Below are 11,661 nucleotides of genomic sequence, written 5' to 3' on the forward strand. Positions count from 1 at the left end.
TTGTTTATAAAATGAGAAATTTATATTATATTAAAAATGAGTATAGAGAGTAGATGACAACTGCTTCCGGGTCCTCGGCCTCTCATCGGGTTCCAAAGCGACTGAGGCCGGACCTTCCTCTCATTGCATACGGTAAGTGTGAGGAGAAGATTGTGATGGAGTACCGGGTGAGGTAGGAGTGTCCCAACAAGGGCCGTATCTTCTATAAGTGTCCGGATCGCAATGTGAGTTATTTTGTCGCATTTTATGATTATGGTTAATTTATACTTATTTTCATGATGATTGTGATTAAAGTTCTAATTTTTTGTTTTAATTTCAGTGGGATGGCACTGGATGTTCATGCTGGTACTGGGAGGAAGAGTATGTTGAACACGAGCAAAACTCTCTTGCACAGGTGGCTACGGCGGCTGATGAGGCAGTGATCCTGCGGAAGAAGCCCATAGATGTTGAACAAACGCATGAGCTGTCTGTTTTAGTTGGGATTGGTTACGAAATCCTTATGCTGCTGAAGTGCATTTTAGCTTTAGTTTTTTTTAGTGGTAGTTGGGATTGTCTACATTGTAGCGAGACTTTCATAAATTAATACCTTGTGTGGTAGCATGCATGTCGTATAATTAACTAATTATGTTCTAGGTTTTAATATGGTATGTATGTCATGTAATGCAGATGAGCCGGCATTGGATGTACAATGCTGATCGCCGCTCCCAAGAGTTCATTGAGGGCGTGCATTCTTTCTTACGTGTGGTCGAGGCAAACAAACGCGATGGTTTCATGAGCTGCCCATGTGCCAGATGTAAGAATTTGAAGGAATATGCTAGCTCAAGGAGTCTTCATTCACATTTGTTGAAGTCGGGTTTCATGCCAAACTATATTTGTTGGACAAAGCATGGAGAAATCGAGGTTATAATGGAAGAAGGTGAAGAAGAACAATGGGACGATGATGACATTATTGTTGAATATGGTGCCTTCAATAATGATACTGCAATGGGGGGAGCTGAAGAAGAGGTAGTGGCAGAAGATGAGCCCGCTGATGATCTTGGTCAGGCCATTCGTGACGCACAAAGAGAATGCGAAAGTGAAAAGGTGAAGATTAAGTTCGAGCGCATCCTAGAGGATCACAAGAAATTGCTATACCCAACTTATGATGCGGGATAGAAAAAGTTGGGTACCACACTGGAATTGCTGCAATGGAAGGCAAAGAATGATGTATCTGACAAAGGATTTGGGGAGTTACTGAAAATCCAAAAGAAGATGCTTCCGAAGGATAACGAATTGTCCGTCACTATGTACGAAGCAAAACAGGTAGTCTGCCCTTTGGGATTAGAAATCCAGAAGATGCATGCAGGTCTTAATGACTACATCCTCTACCGTGGCTAGGAGTACGAGAAGTTAGATGCATGCCCGATATGTCATGCATCACGGTATAAGATCAGGCGAGATGACTCTGGTGATGTTGAGGGCGAACGTCACACGAAGAAAATCCCTGCCAAGATTATGTGGTTTGCTCCTATAATACCACACTTGAAACATCTGTTCAGAAACAAAGACCATGCAAAGTTATTGTGATGGCACAAAGAAGACCGTAAGGTAGACAATATGTTGAGACACCCTGCTGATGGGTCCTAGTGGAGAGCAATTGATAGAGAATTCCCAGAGTTTGCAAATGATGCAAGAAACTTAAGGTTTGCTTTAAGTACGGATGGTATAAATCCTTTCGGGGAGTAGAGCAGTAGTCATAGCACTTGGCCTGTTACTCTATGTATCTATAACCTTCCTCCCTGGTTATGCATTAAGCGTAAGTTTATTATGATGCCAGTGCTCATCCAAGGCCCAAGGCAACCTGGAAACGATATTGATGTGTACATGAGGCCACTAGTTGAAGAACTTCTACTTTTGTGGAATAGACCAGGTATACATGTGTGGGATGAGCACAAACAGGAGCACTTTGACCTGCGAGCATTGTTGTTTGTAACAATCAATGATTGGCCTACTCTAAGTAATCTTTTAGGACAATCAAACAAAGGATATAATGCATGCATGCACTGTTTCGATGACATTAAAGGTATATTCTTGAAAAAATATCGAAAGGTCATGTACCTTGGCCATCATCGATTTCTTCTACGAATCACCCCCTAAGAAAGAAAGGCAAGCATTTTAAAGGTAAGGCAGACCACTAGATCAAGCCGGGCAACCGAACTGGTGAGGATGTACTAAATATGGTCAAGGATGTTAAAGTAGTATTTGGAAAGGCACATGGTAGCTAACCAGTTCCGAACGACACCGACGGTCACGCACCCATGTGGAAGAAGAAGTCCATATTTTGGGAGCTACCCTATTAGCAAGTCCTAGAGGTCCGTAGCGTGATCAACGTGATGCACCTGATGAAGAATCTTTATGTGAACCTGCTAGGCTTTATGGGTGTGTATGGGAAGCCTAAGGACACACTTGAAGCACGACAGGACCTGCGATGTTTGAAAGAATGAGACAACCTACATCTAGAGAAGACAAATGATGGACACCATTACTTAAGTCCTGCTAGCTACACTCTTAGCAAAGAACAGAAGGAAAGCATGTTTGAATGCCTAGCAAGCATCAAGGTACCATCTGGATTCTCCTCAAATATAAAGGGTATAATAAATGTGCCAGAGAAGAAATTCCTAAACTTAAAGTCCCATGACCGCCACGTGCTTATGACGCAATTGCTTCCAGTTGCATTAAGAGGAATTCTACTTCCAAATGTACGTCTAGCCACCGTGAAGCTATGTGCATTCCTCAATGCAATTTCTTAGAAGGCAATCGATCCAATGGATCTAGCTAAACTACAGAATGATGTGGTTCAATGTCTTGTCATCTTTGAGTTGGTGTTCCCTCCTTCCTTCTTTAATATCATGACACACCTCCTAGTTCACCTGGTTAAGGAGATTAGCATTCTTGGTCCTGTGTTCCTGCATAACATGTTCCCCTTTGAGAGGTTGATGGGAGTCCTAAAGAAATATGTTCACAACTGTGCTCGGCTAGAAGGAAGCATCGCCAAGGGCTATGGAACAGAGGAGGTCATTGAGTTTTGTGTTGACTTTATTCCCGACCTTGACCCGATTGGTGTTCCTGAATCGTGACACGAGGGGAGACTAAGTGGAAAGGGGACACTAGGAAAGAAAACATATATTGGTACGCAGGACAATTATTTTAATAAAGCACACTACAAGTTCTGCAAAACTCCTCCTTGGTGGATCCGTATATCGAGACACATAAAGAGTTGCTCCGATCCAAGTTTCTAGGAAAGTCTGAAGCTTGGATTACGCGTCAGCACATGAAAACTTTCAGCGACTAGTTGCGAAAAGAACGTTAGGGTGATGAGAGTATTGATGAGCAACTGTATTTGTTGGCTAGGCAGCCATCGTGGTATATCCTCACATACAAAGGGTACGAGATAAATAGGAATACATTTTACATAGTAGCCCAAGATAAAGGGAGCGCCAACCAAAATAGTGATGTCCGCATAGATGCCACCGACCCTAATGGAAATAAGCAAACATATTATGGTCGCATAGAGGAGATATGAGAACTAAACTATGCACCTACTTTTAAGGTACCTTTGTTCAAGTGCTAATGGGTAAAGGCGACTGGAGGCGGGGTACCAGTCGACAACCAGTATGGAATGACAACCGTGGACCTCAACAATATTGGGTATAAAGACGAATCGTTCGTCCTTGCCAAGGATGTGAATCAGGTGTTCTATGTCAAGGACATGTCTACAAAACCAAAGAGGGAAAAATAACAATGACCCAATCAATGAGTCAAAGCGCCACATAGTTCTTTCAAGGAAAAGAAACATCATCGGAATTGAAGACAAGTCAGACATATCAGAAGATTATGAAAAGAATGACCGAATTCCACCCTTCACAGTGAACAAAGACCCAAGCATCCAGCTAAATGATGAGGACACTCTATGGTTACGGTGCGATCATAACCAAGGGATATACGTTAAGAAGAAGTTCGCTACTGTGCCCGCTTGATATATATAGCGTATTCATATTTCTGTCGTGTATTCATATTTTCTACGATTTAAATGAATTTTCTGCTTGGCGGTAGATTTCCTGTGGAGAATGTGTGATGAAAAAACAAATGATCAACGTCAATAAGATGTGAAAACTAATTTTCTGTCGAAAAGCAATAGTTTTAATGATTTTAATTAAGTAGTACATTTTTGCATGATGAAAATTATGATTATTATTTATACGGTAAAATAAAAAAGTTTAGGTCATAGATTTTCCTTATGTACAATAATGCAAAACCAGGTCCCGGAAAATTTTTTATAATTTTTTTGCTAATATTTTATTTACTAGGCAATTAACAACTCTCTGCATATTTATATAAAAGAAATATATAAAAAAGGAAAAACTTCTACAAACTGGCGGGGAGCCAAACTGCATCCCACCTTTACTCCCGGGTGGACCAACCACCTAGGACTAAAGGGTAGACATTTAGTCCCGGTTTTAACCATCATCCGGGACTACTAAAGATGGGCTGTGTTTTCGTGGCCCGCCAAAATCCCCTTTACTCCCGGGCCGTGGCTACACCTAGGACTAAAGGTCAGACCTTTAGTCCCGGTTCTAACCATAAACCGGGACTAAAGAACATTTAGTCCCGGGCCCTGGCTTCACTCGGGACTAACGGTCCCCTTTTATAAACCGTCCCCTTCTCCCTTCTCTAGTTCTCTTCCTCTCTGTCTCCGCCACCTTCTTCTCCGTCGCCTCATCTTCTCCACCAGAACGATCCAATCCAGCAGCGCTGCCACACCCAGGTGACCACCCTAGCCTTGCCTTGTCACGCGCATACACTGTCACCGGCCCCACGCGCACGCACGCTTCTTATCCGGCCGGCCAGCGCACGCCTCGCGTCGTCCTCATCCCTGGCCCACCTCGTCCCCAAGTAGTCTTCTCCAAGATCCACAGGAGGCCACAACATCTCTATTACGACACGTCTTCTCTAGGTTTGGCCCAGTCTCCCTCTTCCTCTGCACTCTCTTGCTACTGTATGGCCAACTCGTTCAGTGTCGTTGCTCAATGAATGTATCGCTTCGATTCATCATCCGTCCCCTCTGCTCCAGTGGCCTCATCGGCACCTGATCGAGAGCAGAACTGGCCTCTCATTCGCCTAGTGTTCATCTTCTTCCTAGTATTGGGTAGATTTGGATACGGTAAATTGAGGAACCGACCTTTTGTTTCTCTACAACTTTCATATATCTTTTAACTTCATCTAAGTTCATATATAAAAGTTATGAGTTTTTAGATGAGCTGATAGAAAAAAGGAAATGCCGTCACTTTGACCAATGATTAGTGCTTCCTCCTGGTTTAATCCGCAACAATAGTACTAGTGTTCCAGATCATGAGAATTAATAGCATCATCCAGCTGGCTCGCTAGTGTTCATCATTGTACTAGTATTGGCTAGATTCAGTAGTGTAGGGTTGATATTCCCTTGATGATGCCGTTGTCGGGGTTCTGTTGGGTCTCCTTGCCATCCTTTTTTTTGTAGAGCTAGATATTATATTTAGAAGCAAGAGAAAAGCATATCAATAATGATGGCCTTTTCTACCGAAGAGCAGCAGTGAGCGCAATCGCTCATCACAATTCCTCATCTCGCTGTGAGTTCTCATCAAGGATTTGATATTTAGGCTGCTAGAAGAGGAATTGGAGTAGTAATATGGATTAGTTTTTTTATTTCTGAGTACTCATTTAAAATCGATGTGATTAGCTATATTTTGTGCTTTTTTGTCTGTCCTTACTCATAGTTATTGGATTTATTTTGAAACAAAATTATACATGCACTTCTAGCTTGCATTAGAAAAATAGATAATTATTTTCTAGCCTTTGCAATTGGTGCATACTTATGTAACATGTTTTTAGTAAAGTCTAAGTCTCTAACATGTTTTTTGGCTGCAGGACCTAGACCTCGCGTTTGAGACCTTGGATGTGAGCCACCGCTGCCACCATATATAATCCATTTATGATGGATTAATTGCTCCAACCTTTTGTAATCGGATGGATGCGTGTGCCGAGCCATCGTGCCGGCAATCTTGTAATGCGATTTTGCGCTGAGCCATCGAGCTCAGTGGAGCACGGGCGCGGCTCGGTGTCTCGTCGTTTTCTCCTTTTTGCGCGGTAGCTTATGACGACTAGTTAGAAAATTATAGAAAATCCGTACTAGTTGAACTTGCGAACCATCGTAGAATCGAAGCTCTTCTGTAGCCAAGCACGGTGCCGTCCGGTGGAGAAATGCTTGCCGAGATAATCACGTAAGCAAGGTCAACTAGTATGGATGGTTATTTATTCACACGTCCCGATATCGTCGCAGTAGTCTATCAATCACCGTACCCAAATGTAGTATATATATAAATATAAATGATAAACGATTATTATGTGTGTACACTCCCATTCTTCTTTTAACCTGCGAAAATATCATGTGAATTACTTACCTGCCGTAGTAAAAGACGAGAACACAATGACCATGGCCACGGCCATGAAAAATATCAACGACACAACACTAGCAACCTTCTCGGCAAGCAGAGTAGTGTTAAACGCTATGGAAACCTTTAAACTTTGTCAGTTAAGATATCCCCTTCAAACAAGCTAGGCACTTAAATAAGGCTTATGCTAGATTCTATCACTAGTACAGATATAGAAATGGTTTTTACAAATGTTACTATCCTTGAGGTGGCACGTCCTTCAGGAGTTCATTTTATAGATATAGTTTTTATTTTTTATAGATATATCTGGTGGTGTAAAAGCTAGATGGCTGCCCCGAGAGACAACATGGATGAAGAAATGATGAATATTATCAGCACCGGCACTCAATTTGCCGATGGTGACCAGCAGAATGTAGATGACGGGAGTCAATACCTGGCTCTTGAAGATAACCAAGAAAATATGGTGCAAGAAAATACTAGCGAGGTATATATATTTATATATATATTTGAATATTATATATATATATTTGAATATCTATCATCTATATTTGTACACATGATATTGATTTATTCTTTTTTATACGTAGCCCTCTGGATCGACGACCACAACGGCGAAAAGCAAAAAAAATTTGAGGCCTGAAAAAGCCATTGGAGGGGCGCTACATAATATTGGAATTCAATATCAAGACAGGCGAACCACTTGGTCCACATGCAAAGAAATTCGTGCAACACTGTGGGTGCCTTGTAAGGGACAGACTTCCAATCAGTGCCCATGAATGGAAGCAAAAGATCAACGAGCCTCATGTTAGTTTTGTCTCTGATCTTGATAAGAATTTAATTTGGGATGATATCCTTCAACATTTCACGTTGCAAGCGGATGATTATGATGCTATCAACGATGATGAATTGAAGGAACAAGTTCAAAAGTGGGCTATGAAGAAGATGGCCACACAATTTCAGACTTGGAAGAAATCCCTATATACAAAATATGTCAAGAAGAACCTAACGCCCAATTTTAATACTAGTGGCCCGCTCATGAAGTTGAGGCCCTACTGGAATGATTTTGTATAGTACAAGACATCGGAAGAGGGTGAGGAACGAGTGAGAAGGAACCAAGACAATGCCCAACAGAAGGTATACCACCATGGAATGAGATCAGGTGGCTACGTGACTGCCATTCGCAAGTGGGAAAAATAGAAGTGGACATTCTTGCCAAGGGTATCACACCAGAATCACTCAATTGGACTAAACGCGCGAAGAATTGGTTTTTCACTCATGGGGGAAGACTGGACCTAGAGACCAGGAAGATGGTTTATGGCCAAAAACTCGAAAGAGCAACACAAAGATTTTCTTATGCTCTACAAGCTAAAACTATTGGTGCGTTTAGGCCCAATAGAGAGAAGGATGAACTGACGTATGCCCTCGGGACCGCTGAACACAGTGGCCGAACGAGAGGTTTAGGACGGAACATTTCTTGGGAGCATGATTTCCCTAACAACAAAGGTACCTACAGAAGCCGGCAGAGAAGGAAGGATGAGGATGCAGCGCGGATCAGCAGGTTGGAGGAATTGGTTCGTGAGTCACGGGAGGCGTTGCTTCAAGCATAGGAGCGCAAAAAAGACATGCAAGCTAGAATGCAGGACGAAATCATAAAGCAAGTGCAAATAGCAATGAGTGCCCAAAGGTAGGTATCAGATCTAGGAATCAACATTAATATTAGCCCCCCTAATCAGTTGAAAAGCAGTTGCGCTTCCACGGAGTTGCCAAATCAGGATGACGCAATGCTTCGTTTCCCCGTGGATGACAACACTGCACCGTTTACATCATGTGAGCTACATATTCCAAGAGAGAATGCCACAATCATGGTGGCTCTCGGTGTTTTTTCTCCTTCAAATCGAACCAAGACACCAAGAATCCATGGGGCAATAATACCACCTGGATATGTTCGCGTCTCAGTGGATAGAGTTAACAAAGGTTTTAGTGATCTGCCTCTTGACATTCCAGGTGGTGATGGGGAGAAGACTCTAGGAGAAGCAGAGAAGACATTCATACTATGGCGCAAGCGCTACATCATTATTCCTGGGGTCTAGTCCACCGCCGCTTCCTCAACTTCCAGACAATAGGTGCGGACAAAAGTGAACGGAACAATTTTTTCACAAATTTTCTATTGACATGCATGATTAATAATAACAATTTCTTATACCTAATTATTCTTTTTTGTAATCACACAGCAGGGCCTCCGCCAAACAAAGTCTAATTATTCAATCTCCAGATCATCATAGAGCTCCGGGCAATGATTATGCAATGCCACCACCATCGCCACCTCCAAGGAGGTCTCTGTTGACACCGTTTTTTGCACGTGTCAAAATGATTAGAGTGGGCTAATCGGCAGAGGAAAGTTACTGTGTACGCTAACAGCCGATGAAAATCAGCTTGTAAAGATGGTTGCCGATGAATGGTGGTGATCGATGGAAAGGTCGATTTAGACTCGGGTGTTGCCGATAAGGTTGGAAATGTTATTGTCAATGCCGATGAAGGAAGGCTTGAAGACTACTGCCGATGAAACAGAGAGTATGCCGATGGAAAGAAGGACGGTGAGATTTCCATTGTAATTGAGGCGGACAGGGAAATAGATAGGAGTTGATTTCCTTTTCTATATTTGTTAGTATGATTCATGTAAGAGTCACGTGTTTCCTTAGATATGGGCTTGGTGTCCTAGTTGTGTTTGGTTATGTCTCTTTAGATCAGGGTATAAATATAGAGTGAGGGGCAATGTAAAAAAAATATCTCAATCAATATCAAAACCAATTTTTACTCCTATTTGCATCTACTTACTTTTCGGCGACTTCGTCAATTTGCATATTTTCCCTTTTTATGAGTTCTCATTGATTCAGCGAGTTGCATTGCTTCAGCGCGACCTTCGACGATTCTTGAGTTCCGCATGAGTACCTCTTGGCTGTGACTTCCGGGCGTATCGCTGTTGTCAGGACCAAAGTGCTCGTATCTTCATCCTTGTCGATTAACAGGTCAAATCGACTGGCACGCTTTGGATATCGATTCGGGTATTAGCCCTTTGTGTTTGCAGATCCACTTTTGCATCAACACATCTTTTGGCACGCCCGGTGGGACCAATCAATCCGATCAATATGTTCAATTCCGAGATTAATTCAGAGAACATTATCGCGGTATCAGAAGAAGATCTTAAGGAAGAGCGGAGGCAAGCTATGGAAAAGGCTGTAGAAGAATACAAGCAGCTTTGTCTAAAATCGTTTAGCCTGAACAAGAGTGGACAAGTCATCTAGAAGCAAGATTTGCCGTTGCCTCGGCAGGTTACCTTTGACTCCAATCCTGGTAAACTTCAAGAGATGGTTAATTCTGCAGTAAATCATGCTTTGATTAATCATTCCAATGTGCTGTCCAATACTGTTCATAATGCTATGGTTCGAACTCTCAAAGAAGGACAAGCGGCACCGCATTACGTTGGGCCTGCCTATCACCAACCAGAGCAAGCATCTGTCAATACTCCATCGGCTCCCTCGGCCATTGCGGGTACAGAAGTTACTTCCCCTCCAGTATCGGCAGGCTTACCTAATATTCAATCTACACCGATACGATCAGATCCGGTACTACCAGGACAAATTCAGCTTAATACAGATCTATCGGCATCAGCTATGTCAGGCCCTGTGTCTCAGAATAGCTAGATCCCTGCTAATTGGTGGGGATATGGTATGCCTCTGGAGTCATCTGCTTTCAATCCTGGGTTGCCTCAAGTGTTTGATGCAGTAGGAAAAGCTCCTATACCATCGGCTATTTCGTCGATGGCTCAAGTGCCTCAATATGCCACAGCAACTACTGTGCAACCAACTCCAGGAGGTTTCCAGATGCCTTTGGTTCAAACACCCAATTCAAGTCCATCGGCAAGCTTACTGCTGATGCAGCAGAAAGCCCCTGCTATGAGTCAAACTGGGGTTCAGTTCATGCCTCAAGCTGGTTATAATTATCCAACAATGTCAGCAAATTACCAGCCATCGATAAGTTTTGTACCGATGAGTTCTAATAATGGTTGGTCAGGACAGTTACCTGTTCAACATACAGTTCAGCAAAATCAGCAGGTTCCAGGGAATCAACAAGGTCATATGCAAGCTGGTTTCCAGAATCAAGCATCGACAGCTCAGCCGATGAATCCTTTCCAATAGGTTAATGGACCACAAGTAACGGCAAATATGCCGATTGCTGGAGATCGTGGGCCACAAAGATATGTGGAGGGATATCTGCAGGCACCTCCCGTAGAAATTCAGCCAGTTCGTCAGCAGGAAGCTGATGCTTTTTGGGCCGATAAGATAGCAGAAATTATGAAGGATCAGTTTGGGATAAAGCTCAAGGTCAATACTTATTCTTATCGGACTCCATACCCTCCTGCATATGATTTAATTCCTCTCCCAAATCGGTACAAGGTACCAGATTTCACTAAATTCTCTGGGCAAGATGATACATCAACAATGGAACACGTCAATTGCTTCATTATTCAATGTGGAGAGGCAGCCAGCAGAGATGAATTCAGAGTTCGATTATTTTCATCATCTTTGTCTGGATCGGCATTTACATGGTTCATTTCATTACCACCAAATTCTATTATTACTTGGGTCGATCTAGAAAAATAATTTCATAAGTATTTCTTTGCTGGAATCCATGAAAAGAAGCTTACCGATTTAGTAAAATTGAGACAGCGTAATGATGAATCGGTAGAGAGCTTTGTGCAAAGGCTATGAGATGTAAAAAATAAGTGCTACAGTCTGGTGCTGGATGATCGGCAGCTTGCCGATTTGGCTTTCTATGGGTTATTGCCACATCTCAAAGATAGATATGCTTCTCAGGAGTTTGAAAGCCTCAGTCATCTCATGCAAAGGATCTCTGATCAAGATACTAGGGTTTTTGAACCTAAAAAGAATTGGAGTAAAAAAGTATCATTTGTTAAAGAAGTAGGAGATTCTGATTCTGATGAAGAACCAGTTATCGGCTTAGCTGAGTGGGTTAAGAATAAAAAGCCGATATCTTGTCCCTTTGGTCAAAAAGAGCCAGAAAAGTTTACCTTTGATATCACCAAGGCTGACAAGATATTTGATCTTCTGCTTCAAGAGGGCCAAATTAAGCTGTCACCTAATCATGTGATCCCATCGGCAGAAGAGTTGAAGAA

The sequence above is a fragment of the Miscanthus floridulus genome, chromosome 3 (genome assembly GCF_019320115.1).
Source record: "Miscanthus floridulus cultivar M001 chromosome 3, ASM1932011v1, whole genome shotgun sequence".
Taxonomy (NCBI): Eukaryota; Viridiplantae; Streptophyta; class Magnoliopsida; order Poales; family Poaceae; genus Miscanthus; species Miscanthus floridulus.